The 19090-nt window shown below is 46.5% G+C and overlaps 1 long non-coding RNA gene across 2 annotated transcripts in view; it reads left to right on the top strand.

Annotated features, from left to right (window-relative positions):
* Window positions 1-19090, top strand: part of LOC129397320 (uncharacterized) — a 136996-nt gene that overhangs the window by 111961 nt on the left and 5945 nt on the right. Inside the window, exon 2 of one of the 2 annotated variants that reach the window (XR_008624615.2) lies at window positions 14217-14286. The exons of the other annotated variant lie outside the window; for it this stretch is intronic. This is a non-coding gene — a long non-coding RNA (uncharacterized LOC129397320). The remainder of the gene's footprint in view (window positions 1-14216; window positions 14287-19090) is intronic. 2 annotated transcript variants of the gene reach the window in all.

Genomic DNA, 19090 nt, shown 5'->3' with positions numbered 1-19090 from the left:
CACGCCCAAGAATGAGCAAAGACATCCAGCCAGTGAGGCTAGAGGCAAGATGGAGTCGGGCATGTCATATTTCTCTCACTGGCATAATTTTGCAAAGGTGGTTTCACCTTCCCCACTCCCAGCATTTTCTCTGTCGCTCCCCTCCCTCCCCGCAGACCCTTATGTAATTTTGTTGTGAAGTTTCCGAAATCCTACCGTCAGCTGAAGAATGACAAGGTTCATGCATTTGGAAAGGAGAGCTTTATTTCTCATAAAGGGTTGTATCCTGCAGGGTGGCCCTTCTGATAGGCTGGGAAGCAGAGCCTCCGGCCAGAAGCTGGAAACAGGCACTTTGAGGGTGGAGAAAATAAGACAGGAATTTATGCTGAAGCAGGTGGCCAAATATACATATTCAATAAGTATAAGAGGAGTCATGAATATTTATGAAATATTTATCCCCTGGCTGCCCCTTGCTGAAAAGACTGGGAGAGTGAGCATTTAGCTCTTTCAGTCTCCTCTTGGAGTCAGGAAAAAGAGAAGTGATTTGGGAATGGACGTTAGGTTTGCCAAACCAGAGTCCACTATCCCTTCCCAGATTGATCCCAAGGCACTGTGGCCATATGGCCAAGATCAGAAGGAAACAGACAGAGATTCAAATGCATACATGCACAAGCTCACACACATGTGACAACACAACCTCTCAACCATGAAGCAAGTTTAAAAGAAAAAGGGTTCTTTTCCTTTACCACCCTCAGCTTGCTTTCTGATTTGGGAAAAAGCCACAACCTCTCAACTTGGAGGTTTTCCAGCCCATTACCCAAATAGAAAAGAATAATGCTATGAAAATAAAGCCAGGTGGACGTGGCAAGGTGGGCACCAGGGGCCAAACCTATGATCTTCTATTGATTCGGAAACAAACCTCAGAGTGTGGCGTGAAGAATAGTCATGGTAATGAAATAATAGCTGTGTTGTAAGAATGCAAAGTTGGATGCTAACATTTGTCTGAGATCATGAAGAAGAGGAATGGGAAGTTCATGACATCTGTGAAGTTAGTGACTAAGGCTGTATGGTAAGGAAAGACCTTGGGGATTTCAGTGAAATTCTGAATTCAAAGAGCATGATGAATGTGGGGTGGGGCTGTGTGAGGCAGACAGCAGAGAAACCTGAGAGCAGATGAGGCTGGGAGGAGGAACTGCCCCCGGTCAGGAGGAGGGAGGGGCCGGCTCGGGGAATTCTGTGGGCAGAGTCCAGGGATCTGCTGGTTACAGTCGTGATGGATATGCCGTGACCTTCGTACCAGGAGGGGCTGAGCTGGGGCAGTGCACAGGCAGCGGCTTCCTCAGTGACCCCAGAACTTGGAATAAAGGCAGTGGTTTCCAGGAGAGGTTGGTGGTGAAGCCAAACTAGGAGAAGTTCTAGGAGAGTGAGAAAAGCCAGGTCGGTCTCCAAACATACAGCACCCCCAATGCACAGAGATGTTGCCCTCAAAGACCCTTGTCCTGCTGTGAAATGCCTTGCACCCTCCAGGGCTGCTGGCTGAGTGCTGAGGGAAGTGTCCCAAAGAAGGGAAATGTCAAGAAAAGAGGGTCCCGGGGAAGCCTCCATTGTTGTTTGGCAAATGGCCCATCCTTTGGGGGACAAAGGGATGAAATAAGGGAAGCAGCAACAGGTCAGGCCCACAGCCTCCTGCTCGGCTCACCCTGAGCCAGCCTTGGTGATAAGAAGGCAGAGGTGGCAATGGTGTCTGATGCATCTGACCCCACAGACATGCGGTCGAGGTGGTCCCGAGGCCCCTGGAGGCCCCACCATGTGGAGTTGGGAAAGAAAACGGGCAGGAGGCAGATGTTTTTGACTCAGGACTGGGTTTTGTCAGCCTCGGCGTGAGCCCATCCTGGGCTGGTGGGCTGGCAAAAAAGAAACCGGGTTTTGAGGCAAGAGCTAACTCCAGGACCTCAACGTTGGAACACAAAAAGCCTCTTCCTAGCTGGTAACGCTCAGCCCTCATTTCCTGCCACCACACACATTCTGCCCCAAGAAACTCACGTTATAGGAAAGAATGCTTTCGGGCAGTATCGGGGAGAGGATGGGGGGCGGATCGGCTGAAACGCGAGCATGAGTTGGAATCACAGGTGCAGAGTTTGTGCCCCTTCCTCCTGAGAACGCCTCTGTCCCTGGACTCAGCCCCCTGCCCTGGCTCCTGGTTGCTCAGGGCTCCGTCCATAATCTAACACAAAATAATGGGCTCTTTTAAATGGCCTTATCCATATGTTTATTTTACAAGATACTTTCTGAGCAAAACTTAGCTGTACAGCTTTTATATCAAGTTGACCTCCCCACTTCTCACTCGAGGGCACCGAAGTGAAGTAACTGCGTGGTGACTGATGCAAGACGCTGCTCAGACGTGGGCTACTTCCTCAAGGAGTAGTCCATGCAGGGAGCGAGGAGATTTTGTTACATCTGCCCAAATGAAAACATTCATCGTCACCCAATTCTGGGCCTCTTCTGCCAGATGTGCTGATCTGTCTCCCACATTATCCATCTGCTTAGCTGATGGCAGCCCACGCTCACTCCAGAGCACAGAGTTTTGTGTCCTAAATGATGGGGAGCAGGCATGGAGGTGAGCTTATCCATCATCAAACACACCGCCACACTTCCAGTCCTGTGATAGTCAGCCCTGGGGCTTGGCAGATAAAAGGTTTGTAAGTGTAGGAACTTTTAGCGGCAACAACAACAAAATGAGGAAAAAGCTGTAAATAGAAAATGGAGTTCCGAGTCGGAGCCCAGGCAGCCAGGAGCTGCAGCCTGCCGGATTAGGTCCTATGAGCAGCTGCCCCGGGGTTTGGAAGTCAGTCTCCCCTTCCAGAAAGAGAGTGTAAGAACATACATGTGGAAACTCTCCTTTTGCTAACTCGGGTTTGACTTTTAAGTCACCAGGTGTAAAGGTGATGGTATGCTTTTGTGAGATTTCAGAACCTAGTGGGTAGTGGGTCATTGGAGATGCTGATTGCTCTTTCTTCTAAGTGCCAAATGACCTGCTGGGAGTGTGTGCTGGTCAGTCTGATGTGCACCAACGTGGGCAGACCTGTCCAGGGTGGGTTTGCTCTCAGGCTACAATGACTGCTCCAGCCCCAGCCTTTGCATCCTACTCAGTCCTGTGCCAGGTACTGGGAATACACAGAAAAGTAAGAAAAAGTTTCTGTCTTCCAGAAGCTCAGTTTGGAGGAGTGTTTTGCAATCTTTTATGTGCGCTGGAATCCCCTGGGGATCTTGTTCAAATGCAGAATCTGATTCATTAGGCCTATTAGGTCTGAGATTGTGAATTGTGAACAAGCTCCCAGGTGATGCTGATGATGCTGGTCCGTGGACCACAATTTGAGTAGCCAAGGTTAGAGCAATGGTTCTGAAGGGTGGTCCCCAAGAAGCAGCTGCAGCCAAGAGCTCCATATTAGAAATACGAATTCTCAGGTATCTCCCAAGACCTACAAAATCAGAATCTCTGGGAGTGTGGCCCACCAATCTGTGCTTTAATCAGCCCTTTGGTGATTCAGATGTGCCAGCTCACCACCTGGTTACAGTAGTGATTAGTTTAGCTGGACTAAAAAGGGAGGTGGCCTGAACTAGTATCTGAGCTGGCTCTTAAGGACACATAGGAGAAACCAGGCAGACAGAGAAGGCTGTGCAAAGGCCTGGAGAGGAAGTTGGAGGTGTCTGGAGAGAGACAGCCCAGGAAAGAGGCTGAGAATCACCCAGAAAACCCTTGAAGGCCACTATTTGCAGACGCAGAGCTTTGCTCAGCCATTGGCCCTTCGAGGTTGAGCCTCGCAGGGAGTCCGCCTCCCACCTCCCCACGCTCAGCTGTGGTTAAGCTGGTTCACCTTCCTGAAGAGAAAGGCTACTGATACTGAAAACGATTTCCAGTCTGATAAAATCGAGATGGCGCCCAGAACTCACTTTTCACTCCAGGAGAGTCAAGGCTGTGGAGACCTAGTAATTATTGATTCCTATAGGAGCCGAGGCAGGAAAGAACGAAATTGGAGAGAGTGACGGGGAGAAAGGTGAGGGGTGGGGGGGAGCGCCTGAGGACCTCGTCTGTGGTTAGCATTCTAAGTGTAGTTGTAAAGAACGGAGGATGGTTCCTGTTGACATTTGTGGTTTCTGTCGGCCTGAATCTTTTAGACATTTTTCACCAAATTATCCCCAACGGTGGTGCATGTGTGTGTGTGATCCCAGGAGCTGGAGGAGTGGCTGGGGGGCAGCCAGCGAGAAGCTGAAGTTGTCTCAATTTTGTCTTTAAAAATGTGTGTGTCTGTATTTTTGTTTTAATATAAGCAATGGCTCAATGCTTAGTGAAATAAATAATTCTGCGATCCTAGGGTTTCATCCCAGGCAGTGTGCATCTCGTCCTCTGAAAAGCAGAGGGGCAGGCTTTAGAAAGGCATTGTCTTCTAGGGAGGTGGAATTTCCATGGAGGGGACATTTTAGAGGAAGAACTATTAATAAATCAGCCATCTGTGTGGTGAGCACACAGGGCTTGGGGTGAAGGGAGGGTGCTTGGGGTGTCCTTTGACATGAGGCTGTGGCAAGCAGCTCTTTTTAGTTAGTGTCCCAACAAGTCCCAACTCATAGTCCCACCCAGGAAGGGTGGGCGGGAGGCCCAAGGCAGGTGGAAAGCAGGTAAGGCAGGCACAGCTACGGGAGCCACAGCTGGTGCTCAGACACACACTCAAACCCACGCTAGCCTAAGAGCACGCTCAGGGCCTCTGGAGGGGCTGCGGTGCTGGAAGGGGGCTCTGTTACTTGAGAATTGAGCAGTAAGATGAACTCTCTGAATTCAGTTCTCAGGGCACGTCTCCTCTGCCCGAGCCTGGAGCCAAATCAGGGAGGGTGGGCTCCTGGGGAATGTACTAGGTTAACTCATTAGAAGGCCCCAGAAGACACATCGGACTCAAGCCCAGTATTTTGCAAATGTGCACATTTGGTCAGAAGGATCAGGCAGGAAGAGTGGGCAACTCTGCTCCAATCTGTAAGAAAATGGCATTCATCCAGGGGTTTCCACTGGCAGAGCCACCTCGTGTTTGTACTCTGGTGTCAGCATCTCCTCCTTCCTAAACCCTTCCCCCAATCAGGTTCTGCAGTAACACAGCAGCGCCAGATGCACCTTATTTCTAAAGCCCCATAAATGTCTAAAAGGTGGGGCATAGAAACTGATTTTCAAAACGTTCTTCTTTGCAAGCAGAATTGTAGGTAAGCACCAATACCTGGGAGAGATAAGAGGAACTTTCTGATGCTGCAGGGCAGTGGGCCCCTTCCACCACGCAGAGTCAGGCACAGTGGCAGCCCTAGTCTGTCTTTACCAGGACAAATGGGCACTGTGGGATGGGAAGGCCCATAGGAGTGGGGAGGTGGTTCAGGACATGCAGTTGACATGGGTGAGGCTGACTCACCCGGAGGGGTCCCAGTTCCAGGAAGGGTGCCCAGCCCAGGAGTGAAGGCACTGGAGCCCTCCGGAACCAGGTCTGGATCCCTGACCCCCAGGCCAGCCTTGCTTCGGGTGGACAGATGCCCTTCAGGAGCTGCCCAAATGCTGACGGCCAGGCTTTGGAAGGACACAGATTTCCAGAGCAAACCTTCCTCCTTCTGACCCTCTCAACCCTGGGCTCAAGGAGAGGTCTTCTGTCACTAAAAACGTATGTTCATTTAAAACAGATGGGGACTTTGGACTTTCTGGAAATGGATTTATAGGTTTCCGTTTGGCCCCACCTCTCTGAAAGCCAGGCTCCAGTGGGGTCACCCATCTTCCTTCCTGGGAGGGGCCTGAGGCCCTGGGGGTTACATTTTAACAGAAACAGGGTGAGCATTTAACAACGCACTTCCTGACCTTGGTGACGTTCAGCAGAGCACAGGGAGCAGAAAAGTGTTTGATCAAAACTTGTCCTATTGCTGCATCGTCACTGAAACTGATGGAACACAGGTTCTGAACCTAAAAAAAAAAAAAAAAATCAGAGGCAAAGTCCCTCACCACAGGTTCCTATGTTTCCAGGTCGTTACTGCTGAAGAAGGCTGATTGCCTTTGTGGTTCCCACACTTTAGCCTGCGTTAGAATCGTCTGTGGGACTTGTTAACACAAGGCCCCCCCGCCCTCAGAGTTTCTGATTCAGAGGGTCTGGGGTGGGCCTGAGAATCTGCATTGCTAACAAATTCCCAGATGAGGTGGAGTGATGCTCCAGCGACCACAGTGAGAACCACAACTCTACAGCCAGCGTTCCAGCACACCGTGCCCCATGCTGCCATTTTCTTACTGGATCACGTTTACATCACTCTTTCCCAAGACAACATTTCTCTTATGCAGCGCAGGCAGACTGGGAGGCGGGGGCTGGTTCTGCAGGCCAGTGTTGTTCCTGAGCCCACATCCTAAAATGGGAATCGGCATCTCAGACAGGCTCCAGCTCTGTCCAAATGCTCCAAGATGCCTCATGAGAGCACTGTCCAACACTGGTCAACCAGGCTGTGCCATTCACACCTCCTATGCCAGTTGGAAATGCCATTGAGATGAGCATCAGCCAGGAGGAGAGAGGCCATCGTCCAGCCGTCAGAAGTGTGTGAGCCAGAGGAACTCCATCTTGAATAGGAGCTGGTACAATGAGGCTGAAACCTACTGGGCTGCATTCCCAGATGGTTACGGCATTCTAAGTCACAGGATGAGATAGGAGGTCAGCACAAAACACAGGTCATAAAGACCTTGATGATAAAACAGGTTGCAGTAAAGAAGCTGGCCCAAACCCATCAAAACTAAGATAGTGATAAGAGTGACCTCTGGTTGGCTCACTGCTACACTCTCAGCAGCGCATGATAGTTTACAAATGTCGTGGCAATGACAGGAAGTTACCCTATATGGTCTAAAAAGGGGAGGCATGAATAATCCGCCCCTTGTTTGGCATATCATCAAGAAATAACCATAAAAATGGGCAACCAGCAGCCTTCGGGGCTGCTCTGTCTATGAAGTAGCCATTCTTTTATTCCTTAACTTTCTTAATAAACTTGCTTTCACTTTACTGTATGGACTTGCCCTGAATTCTTTCTTGCTGGAGATCCAAGAACCCTCTCTTGGGGTCTGGATCGAGACCGCCTTTCCTGCAACACAGCCACCAAAAATTCCAAGCTCAGGGGCCATCAGCCCCACCCCTCCAAGCACAGGTCCACACAAGCAACATCACTCCTCTTACACGTGGGAGGAGCATCTTGGAACAAACTCCAGGCAGAGAGGGCGTGCATCTCAGAAATAGTGTTTTGATTTTCTCCAATAAAGAGGCAAAACATTTTTTTGAAATTATCAGATGGAATTGATTATTAAAATAGAATGAACATTGAATTATTTTTCCCCAAAACCAGTGAATGGTGACTTGAAGGGTAGGTTAGTAATAATTCACCCTACTTACAAGTCATAGTATGAGTTGAATTTCTTTATGTCACTGCTTTTGCTTTAATTGGTGGCCATCTCTCTAGGGGCCTGACCAACCATTAACCAATATTCCTGATGTCCTGTGATAGCAAATGTTGATGGGAATTTGAAGGATGGTCAATCATCATCTGCTGTCTAGTTTTTTGTTTTTTGTTTTTTGTTTTTTTTAAGTTTGTTAACTGTTTTTTTAACAGTCTCAGACAGAGCATTTTATCCTAAAAAAATGGGGAGCAGGTACCAGATGTGACCAGCCTCAGCTCTGGAGGAACCCCAGAGAAAGAGACGGATGTCTATCTGTTCCTGACCCCCAAGGTCCCTCAGGATCTGCTGGGAGGGGTTAGTTGTGAGATGTAGCCCCAAGACTGCACAACTTAACCTGTGAAAGCATTTATTTAGAATTGAGCATTTGCATTTTGGGAGATGACTGCAAACACAGCTGTTTTCTTTTTTATGCAATTAAGATTGAGGCATCCTTAGTGACAATGGGTACCAGAGTGGATGCCTATTGAAGCCACCCCTCCAATTGTAAAAAGGTATCCTCAGTGAGGAGGTGGTACTCACCTTCCTCTTGACTGCAAGCATTGACCTAAAAGTTCTGTCGGATCACAAAGGCCCAACTTATGGGGAAACAGTAAGATACAATGGCCTCTGAACTGTGAAAGACTTTTCTTTCTAGCCTCTTTTTAGAGATGCATTTAAAGGCAGCTTTGTGGGATCCAGCATTCATTCATTCATTCATTCATTCATTCAAATGCAATGTTTATTGAGTTGCTACTGTATGCAGATCCTCACTGGGATCTGTGCTGAGCTTGAACAATGGGCTGCTTTCACATTCCAAGATCTCCCTTCACAATCCCCACAGGAAATACGAATATTCCACATTTGGGGTCTTTTCTTTTCTCTGGGAGTGCTGGGATCATGCTGTCAGTGTGTCTCCCATCTAGGTGGCTGCGTCTCAAACTTCTGTGATCCTTTTTTAAGATGTAAGAACAGGTGTTGTTTGTACAGCATTTGTGCCCGCTGGCAATGAGTCCTCATCAGCAGGTTACCTTGGGAAGGGGAGGATGCCAGGTCAAAAACACGGCCTCAGGTGCAGCCATCCCTGCAAGACAGTTCTCTCCAACCAGCATGGCTAACCGATGAGCCAGAGACACAGGGGTTGAAGGGGTCCAGCCTCTCCTACACTCCTAACAACGCTCTCTTTTTCCTAAGAACTTGAAGATGGAGCAAGAGATGCACAGGTGGCAGGGAAGGGACTGGGATGAACCGTACACCCACTGCCTGTGCAGTTTTTCTTAAATTAAACCTTTTATTTTGAGATAATGGAAGATTCCCATGCAATTGTAAGAAGTACTGTAGAGAGAGCCGAGGTACTCTTCGCCCAGTTTCCCCGCGTGGTATCATCTTGCATACCTATCCTACAGTGTCACAGCCAGGTAATTCCCCCATGCAGTTTTGTCTAGCAGACGTGATGAGCTTTCCTGAAGGCCTTTGTCCTGCCATACTTCTGGTTCCTATGGGCCTAACCCCTTCCTGTTCCTGGGTTTTCCTGCCAAGCTCAGATCTTTAATTCTTTTCTATTTCCCTACTTTTCCACTATGGATTCATTCTGGAAATTATAATGCTTAGTGACCACAAAAAAAGTTAAGCCAATGAGCCAGAAAACCCTCGGTTGCCTTATACTTTTAATATAAGACATAGTTCTGAAATTTTACTGGTCTTTTGCAGGTCATACTATCTTGCATTTGATAGGAACAATTTTATGGATAATTTCAGAGCTTATAGTCCAATAAAGATAGGGCAAAACATTTTAAGTTGCTTTTCAAATCCGTGATAAAGTGACAGTCAAGAAGAGCTGTACTGATGGTGTTGTATTGAACTTCTTGGGGTGGCCCTAGAGGAAGTCAAATAACATTACCCTGAGCCATCTGCTCAGTTTGATTCTCAGAAGATCTTCTTCAGTCTTGCTCAGACTGTGCTAAGAACAAACAGGGTGACTTTATTTTCTATCATACATATGCTGTCCAGAAGGATGGATGCCTTGTCCTGCCCCGTGATACCGACAGGCAGAGAGAGCCGTGCTGCTTGCCACATGTTTTGGAATCTCTTCCCCCAGCTGCAAGTGTTTCATAACATCTATTGACCTCTTCTGAGAATAAACACCCACTAGAGTTGGCTACGTCTCCTCTGAAAGAGGTATCCACCCCACGGTATAATCCCACTTCAACAATAGGCTGTGCACAAACTCTGCAGTGTGCTTGAGGCATTTGTTGCCTGAGCCACATTAAGCCCAATGGGTTTTAATAGATCAATGTACACTGATGTGTCCCAAATAGAGGTGTGCCAGCCTCACACCCTGAAGGGGAGGAAGGTGCTGGACATCAAAAGAACCTACACGTGGCTGTCAAAGTGCACACTTCCTTCTATTTGTTGCAGAGATAGCTGAACAGATTTTTCCTACCATACCTTGCATTTCAAACCAGCTCTTGACATGGCTGAAAGATAAAGTGCATGAAAGGAAAGACAATGAATCTGAACTCTCACTCTGCTGTCATGAATGATGTCACACTAGCCTAAGAGCACGCTCAGGGCCACTGGAAGTGGGGGAGCTCAGGAAGGCGAGCGCAGAGGGGAGCAGCCTGGGTCCATCCCACATGTCCCAGAGGCACAGGAGGACACCAACTGTGCAGGGGTCAGAGGCCAGGGAGCCCATCAGAGTGAGGTGATGTGCTGGGGCGGGCCTCGCCTTAGCTGAGAATGCAGATGGGAATTAAGATGCATTGTGGCAATACAAAGAAAACATAAATGTGGCCCTGGACCCAGGGAAGATGACACTCACAGCCCCCTATGCAGGTCGAATACAGGTGGCATTGGGCTTCCAGACCTGGCCCCAAGGAAGGCAGAGAGAAAAGTCATCACCCAGCGTCCCTGGGGGTGCTGAAACAAGGAGACTTCACCCTGGCCCTCGTGGGTCAAAGGCCCTTGAGATGGAGATGTGCTTGTGGGCACTGAGCCGGGCTAACATCAGAGGCCTGTGTGTGCTGGGGTTTCCCTTCCCAAGGGGCACTCTCAGGTTTGAACCGAAAATCTCAGGAATCCTACAATAAAATAGTGCTGCTCTCAGACTACCCAGACAGTTTAGTCAGGATCTTCTAGCACATTTGTCTTGAGGGTTCGTGTAAGGTTTGATGACTCTCTTGCTTACAGGACAAGTTAGGATCCTGTAAATAAATAAATATATATATATATGCCTATGCAGCTTTGCGGCCAATAACGGAGAAGTTCTCTTCTGACCTCAGGAATTGTTATGGGCTGAACTGTGTCCCCTCCAAAATTCACATGTTGAAGTCCTAACTCCTCAATACTTTGGAATGTGGCTGTGTTTGGGGATAGGGTCTTTACAGGAATAACTAAGCTAAAACGAGGCTGTTAGGATGGGCCCTAATCCAATGGGACTGGTGTGCTTATAAGAGGAGATGGGGACATGAACACACAAAGGAAAGGCCATATGAAGCCACAGGAAGAAGGTGGCATCTACAAGCCAAGAAGAGAGGCCTCAGGAGAAACCAGCCCTGCTAATGCCTTGCTCTCAGACTTCCAGCCTCCAGAATTGTGAGAAAATCAGTGTCTGTTGTGTAAGCCACCCAGTCTGCGGAATCTGGTGATGACAGCCTAGCAAACTGATACAGGAGTGGTCTCTTGTTCCCAAGTTTGGGCTGGGAGAAGCTTTGTGAGCCTCAGAAAACCCAACCCAACGGTTTTTGATATTGACCTCAATTCTTCATATTTAAAACCCCTCTCTCCCAGCAGTCATAGCATCCACTGGACTGACCCGTGATGAAGTGTCCTTCTCCTGTGATCTGTGCCGTCTGTTCTAGAACCAGAACCCAGACACTTCAGGGGCAACTGAGCAGACCACCTCCTGCTCCTCCTAGGTGCTGGAAAATGGTATAGTGACAGCAAAGAGTTATTACCCCCGATCATGCAAAGGCTGTTCCCACAATAGTTTATTCAGGTTTTGGCTTTCGGTTAGTAGATGACAATGTGAAGAGTGAGTGCAAGACATTAATATACCCGGTTAAAAAAACTATAAAATAAAAATCACTGTATTGGCTGGGCATGGTGGCTCACACCTGTAATCCCAGCACTTTGGGAGGCTGAGGCAGGCGGATCATGAGGTCAGGAGTTTGAGACCAGCCTGACCAACATGGTGAAGCCTCGTCTCTACTAAAACTACAAAAATCAGCTGGGCATGGTGGCACATGCCTGTAATCCCAGCTACTCAGGGGCTGAGGCAGGTTCTCGCTTGAACCTGGGAGGCTGATGTTGCAGTGAGCTGAGATCGCATCACTGCACTCCAGCCTGGGCAAGAGAGCGAGGCTCCATCTCAAAAAAAAAAAAAAAATTACTGTCTCATCGAATGGAAATATCCTATAGTGCATTGAACCTTTGGCCAGAGAAAGTCTTTAGGGCTTTTGAGTACCTGTTTAAAAGGCCTGGATAGCCAGCAAAGCTTTGGACCTACAGACTCTGATGTCAAGTAGAAAAGAAGGCTCAGGGAATTATTCCCTGAGCTGGTCTAAGAGCCTCCGATGGCCAACCCTCCCACCATCCCCAGGTCACGAGCCAGGTGGAATTCTGACAGGGCACACCTTAGTCTTTGTGAGACAAAAAGAAACTGCTTTTTTACTTTACTGTTTGGTAATTCTAAAAGAAAAATATACTAATGACCCAAGGGAACCTTAAAGAGAATATATTCACATCAAATGCTTTTTTGTGTGTGTATTTCTTTCCAGTTATTGTTCAAGTGTATTCATAATTGTATAGTCAGCGTAATGGAATAATACACTATTTCTTATCCTTTTTCCTGTCTTTATTTTAAATCATTACTCTTCGGACGAAACCCAGGAATTATTTTATTGGGTCAACAAGTATAAGCATATTGCTAAATTTCCACTAAGAAATTCCACTTAGCATATTGCTAAGTTTCCACCACCAGAAGGGTCATCTTATCAGTGGAACCACATTCTCATCTCACTAAGTAATTAAATTTTTAAGTCCTATTTTTTAGAAGTGAAAATTTATTCTTAATTTTTTAAGAATTTTCATGTAAAAATTCTTAAAAGGACAAAAATACTCTTCCAAATTTGTTTGGTAATTGTAGGTCCTTCTGTACAAATTATTTATCACATCCTTTCCCTATTTGCCTACTGAGATTTTGATATTTTTCTTACCAGTTGAAATGAGTATTCTATATTCATACCGACTTTTTCAGATTGGTGAAGTGGTTCTCCCAGTCTGTTATTTTTTCTTTTTTCTTTTAATGTTAGTTATAAAATGTTGATGTTGTTAAATCTGTTGAACATTTCATTGACTTTTGTCTTTTACTTCTGTCTTCAGAAAGTCCTCTCCCTTGGGTGGTTCTGGTGAACACCCCCGCCACCGCCCGGGTCAGGGCTCCCCCACTATCTTCCTCTTCACTTCCTTGCTACACCTGCTGGGCTGGGCCCCTTTCCTTATCCTTTGGCCAAGGTTGTCCAATTTAGCGAATAAAATGATAAGATAGTCAGTTACATTTGGATGCCAGATAAATAGCAAATAACTTTTAGAACAAGCATGCCCCCTGCAATATTTGAGACATACACTAAATAAATAATAATAATAACGTTGCTTATTGGCATTCAAATGTAACTGGGTGTCCTGTATTTTATCTGGCAACTCTATCATTGGGTCCCATCTTCCACCGAGTCGAGTGGAGTCTTTCTAGGCACAGATTCAACATGACTTCCCAATCCCCCAGTGGGCAAGCGGTTTGCACAGGACACAGTGGGCGAGGCTCCTGAGTGGTTCGCCCGCCCCAGCCGCATGGGCGGGTCCGCACACCAGGCCTGGGTCTACCGTGGCGCTGTGGGGACGAGGGCCTCACTGGTGCAATCTGCAGTTTCAGCATCTGTAGAGTCAGCTCAGGCTGCCGTAATGAAGCACTGTAGACTGGGTGGCTCCAACAACAGACATTTATTCTCTCCAGGATTCTGCAGGCTGCAAGTCTGAGATCAAGAATGCGACAGGGTGGGTTTCTCTCGAGGCCTCTCTCCTGGGTTTGTAGATGGCCGACCTCCCCGTGTCTTCACATGATCATCCCTCTCCACCTGTGTCCAAATTTCCTCTTAGTGGATCCAGCCCAATGGCCTAATTTAACTTTAGTTCCCTCTTTGAATGCCTTGTCTACAAATACAGTTGCATGGGAGGTATTAGCTTAGGCCTTCAGCACGTGAATTTTGAGGGGACACTCTTTAGCCCATGGCAGCGTCTTCCACTCCTGCAGTTATTGGTCCCCTTGTTCTCCCACTTGACAGCACTGTGTGTCTGCGGCCTCTGAGATCTCACTTTCCCTCTGCGATTGGAGCTGCACACACGACCCTGATGGTTCTCTGGACATCCTGACTTCACCAAGACCTTCTCCCCCAGGCTCGACTCCAGCTGTCCTTGGTGGAGCTTCCATGGGTGGGGACCTGTCCACTGTGGATAGATTACCCAACAGTGGCCAACACCCTGTTGCACTTCCAAATTGGACCAGTGCCTGGAAACTTCTGCTCCTCTGCCTCAGCCTACCAGGCCTGCCTGATCCCACCCGCTGTCTGAATCACTCTAGAATTGGCCTCTGGGCCTTTGGTTCCCGGGTCTTGGACCCCTGGCCGTCTTCCCCAGGCTCTGCCCACACACAGGCCACTCACCTCCACAGTGTCTGATGCCCCCACCTTCTCCTCCTTCTCCGCAGGCCTGTTTTTCCTGGAACCAGCAGGACTCCCATCCAGGTCCACTCAAGTTGTGACACTGCTTGGCTTACTGTAAGCTTTTCTGCTTTTTAGTTTTTAAAATAGTTTGATTTACTCCATCTAGATCTTACTTTGTCAGATGACCTGGGGTGTGGGTTTAACTCATCGAGATACACTTCTGCATTTTACAAGTCGTTATAAGGACATATGTCATTTATTAAATATCTCTTTCCTTCTCCATGGCTTTCCTGATGCCTGTTCAGTAACATATAGCATTCCCTACCTGTAATCTATGCTGTAAGGAGGTCATAGCCTCTAGCCACATGTGGCTATTAAATATGTGGATAGTACAAATTTCAAAACTTGATACAAAAAAAGAATGTAAAGTATTGTGTGAATATTAAATCATTTTTTCAAGGCCTGGCGCCATGGCTTTACAACTATAAATCCCAGCACTTTGGGAGGCCAAGGTGGAAAGATTGCTGGAGCTCAGGAGTTTGAGACCAGCCTGGGTCTGGCAAAACCTTGTCTCTGCCAAAAATACAAAAATTACCTGGGTGTGATGGTGTGTGCCTGTGGACCCATACTCGGGAGGCTGAAGGGGGAGGATCACTTGAGCTCAAGAAGTCAAGGCTGCAGTGAACCATGATCGCGCCACTGCACTCCAGCATGGGTGACAGAGTAAGACCTTGTCTCAAAAAATAAAATAAATAATTTTTTCAATTGATCACATGTTAAAATGATGTCATTTTGATATATTAGGTTAAATCAAATGTATTATTAAAATTATTTATTTTTACTGTTGTTAAATGCAGCTACTAGAAAATGTCAAGTTCCACATGTGACTGTCTGTATTTCTGTATATGATTGTCTTTAGCTCAAGGTTTCTTCATTGCATTCCTTTAGTCTCTCTCTGTCATATTTTAAGCCAATATTCTAAGGTTTTAATGAATGTTCTTCTTAAAATATATTTTAATATCTGCTGGGACTGCAAACTTCTTCCCTCTTACTCTTATTTTTCAAGCAATGTTTTTGGAAGTCTATGTCAATTGTTCTTTCAGGTGAATTTCAAAATTATTTTTGCCAAATTCATAAAAAGTCTATTTGGACTATTCATCTGTACATCTAGAAATAGTTTTCCTTTCTCAAATGGATGTCTTTTATGACTTCCTATAGACCTTGGAGGTTTTATTTACATTCTGCACATTTTCTCAAAATCACTTCTATGTTTATAATATTTTTGATACTATTGTGAATAAGATCAATACTCAGGTGCTATTGATTTTTCCATATTTGTCTTTTAAAGTCACTTAAGCTGCTTTGAAATAATTGTATATTTTCAATTATTGTTATCTGTGAAGAGTATTTTTCTCCTTTTACTGTATGCATTCATTTTATTTGGTTTCCTCTATAGTTACAATGTTACAATGACCAAGGCCCCCAAACCTTAATAAATAATTATGGTGGTAGTGGGCATTGTTCCTGAAAATAATTTGCTAATATTACTTTTTGGAATATTTACTCTTAAACTTGGCAATGCTTTTTCTTGGCTTTGACTGCCTTCAAGGACAGCCATTAGAGAGGCATTTTCCCTTTCCAAGTAAAATAAGCAGTCTAGAAAACAGAATTTCCTTCTGGCCTTTTGCAACCCACCCACTATAAAAATAAAACAAAACCATTATGTTTTTGGTTTTGAAGCATATTTTCGTAGGGTGACATGCCAGATTACAAACAATCCATAACGCTTTGCAAAAATGTCAGTGGATAGAAGAGCAGTTAGGTCTTCTTTTCTCTGGAATCAAGCTCAAGAAATGTGAGTTAGGGTCAAGCTTTGTGTTAGGGTTAGATTCAGAGGTAGGGTTAAGCCTAGAAAAACCTGGTTTCAAAGTATTCTTGTATTGCATTTCAATTTTAAAACTCTCTGGAAAACAAAACCACAAACACACTTTTAAATAACTTGAATTAAAGATGAAGTTAAATTGACATTACGAATGCCTTAGAAATGAAGGATGATGAGAGACGTATATATCCAAGTCCGTTAGATGGAGATTCAGAGAAAAACATGGCCTTAAATTCATGTATTAGAAATTACAAACAAATGGAAAATAAATGAACTAAGCTACCAAAAAAATTAAATAAAATCCCATGTAACAAATGTTTTAAGTTAGTCCTCAAAACATCATTTAGAGGTGTCTTATGTTTTGCATTAACAGATAAAGAAGCTACTAGGATACTTTTTAGAGAAAATGACAGGCTTAGAATTTTCATAGGATAAGCTACAGGAGCAAGCAGCTATCTCTAGCTCTTACACAAAGACAAAAGATGGAAATACTGTTGAGTTTGCCATTAGCCAGGACTAACGTGACTCCTGGCTCCTCTAGACAGAGGGACTGCTGACCCTGCACATGCAGGGCTGGGGGTAGCTGGATACTGTCCCATTCCTGGGCCTTGGGGAAGTGCATCCTGGTTATGTCTGGAGCTGAAGCAGACAAAACTGGGTGATGAGAAGCATCTTCCTTGTTCTTCAAGGCTTTGTCTGATGAAGATCCAGTGTGGAATCTTTGGCTTAGTCTGGGATTTCCGGGCTGTGAAAGTTCTGGATATGTCTCCATCCTGAGAAGCATGCTCAGCGTGGCTTGTCATAGACACCGTACACTCTGAAACTGACAAGACATTTTCAGATGCAGCCTCCCTTAAGGGAGTGTCCCTGGGACGGCATTCTGTTCCATAAAATAGTGACCCTCTTCCTTGGCTAACGGTCTCTAGGAATTGATATAGTGGAAGGGACATCTTGGTAGGGACCGATTCCAGGAAGATTCTTCTTCTCCCAGCACTCTGCATCATTCTTGCCATTCCTTAAACTGCCCTCCAAGATCCAGCCCCCACCCCAAGTGGATCTCTGTTTTTTACATAGTAGCTCCAGCAGGGCCAAGATGCAGCCCCTCAGGGACTGGTGGATGGATGCATGGGAGCTCTGTGAATGGGGATCTGGGCATGTGAAATGCTGAAACTGAGTTAGGAGAGATTGGTTTGCTGGAGATAATGGCTGTGAAAGGAAAAGGGAGGAGGGAGGATGGAATGGGAGGGGCCATCACGCAGTGGTGGACCTGACAGAGCCTCCACCTCCCCAACAGTAAGCTTGGAGTGAAGCTTCCTTGTTCAAAGACTCCCGTGTCAGGTGGAGGTGGCCAGGAAGTCTTGCTCAGTCACCAACTGAAGCCACCCCAAGAATAATATGATCTTAGCTTCAAAGCTGAGGGTGATTTATGAGCTGTAATCTTCATTTGGAGGCTGTTGGCTAACCACACTCCTCACAGCGTGAAGGGGAATCTGAGCTCCCCACACACCTCTGTGCCTGCCACACCCAGTGTGGACTATTGATTACCTCTCTGTAGTCTTGTCAGACACAGATAATATCTTGCTTCTACTGTCGTCAAGCCAAGCTAATCCACAGTTCTAGTAGGAAGATTCCTAACCTCTTAGCACGTTATCTATACTGGGATCCAGTTCCATTTTGAAACAAGAAACCCTATCACTTGCCCCTTTTTGACTCACCACTTAGTGGGGTGATGCTGTGGGAAGACCCCTCTTTCTGACCTCTGGGGCATCCCAGCTGTGTGGGGCCCTCAAGCAGGGCAAAAGCTGTTTCACGGAAGTCTGGGTTTCCTCACCCATTGGGAGTTAAGATTTAATTATCTTTAGAGTAAACCTCCTTCCACCACACTAGGCTGGGAAGAAGTGATAATGCGTTATCTCTTCTGCTAAGCCCTTTTTAAACACGGGCATCATTCAGCTGATCCGAGACAAGATAGAAGAGGGACACTTGGAAAATGGTAATGAATCCAAACAAGAATTCTTGGATGAATCATTTCTGCTCTGGTTTGTATTAGCTACGCAATTAAAGGGTTTACACAAGGGGACCCTCAAAGGGGAATTCTTTAACCACATGAAAGGCGGAAAGGTCGACTCCTAAGAGAAGGCATTCCTGAGCTTTTCTTGGCTATTTTTCCCAGACCTTGGAAAAGGCCTGTGCTTTTCAAAGAAGAGGTCACTTGGAGGGAAGACAATCAGAGGCAGGCTGCAGGGGACAGTCCTTCCCAAAGCAAACGGCTTCCTCCTTTTCCCAGTCCTTGAAGCTCAAATCTGCCTTTCGCAGAGCAGAGGGAACGGGGAGACACATGGTCGTTCTGAGAGGACTACAGTGAGAAAGGATGACCCAGGGTGTTACTGGTGGTGAATCCACGTGGTCTGGAGCAATGTCAATTCTTGCCTCCTCAGAAGAAAGAATTTGACTAAAGGGGCATAAGGCAGAAGGAGAGACTGAGGCAAGTTTTAGAGCAGGAGTGAAAGTTTATTAGAAAGCTTTAGAGCAGGAAGGAAAGGGAGGAAAGTACTCTTGGAAGAGGGCCAAGCGGGTGACTTGAGAGATCAAGTGCACTGTTGATCTTTGACTTGGGGTTTTATACGTTGGCATGCTTCTGGGGTCTTGCATCCCTTCTCCCCTGATTCTTCCCTTGGGGTGGGCTGTCTGCATGCACAGTGGCCTGCCAGCACTTGGGAGGGAGCATGCACAGTGTGTTCACTGGAGTTGTGCGCATGCTCACTTGAGACGCTCTTCCCTTACCAGTCAAATGTCCCCGGAAGGTCATAGACCAGTTAACTCCACCATTTTGCCTCTTAAGGCGCATGGTTGAGCCCACTCGCCCAACTCTTGAGATATTATCAAGAAGCTGCTGATCACCAGTTTCCGGTGTTTTTGTCTGTTAGGAGACTGTCTTTCCCTGGCATTGGCTGTGAGAAATTATTATTTTAGAGAGACAGCATAACAACTGCCTATCCATCACCTGAAGGTTGCCTGACATTCCTGGTGTGTGTG

Source organism: Pan paniscus, chromosome 13 (genome assembly GCF_029289425.2).
Source record: "Pan paniscus chromosome 13, NHGRI_mPanPan1-v2.0_pri, whole genome shotgun sequence".
NCBI classification, from domain to species: domain Eukaryota; kingdom Metazoa; phylum Chordata; class Mammalia; order Primates; family Hominidae; genus Pan; species Pan paniscus.
This window is presented reverse-complemented; position numbering and strand designations above follow the sequence as displayed.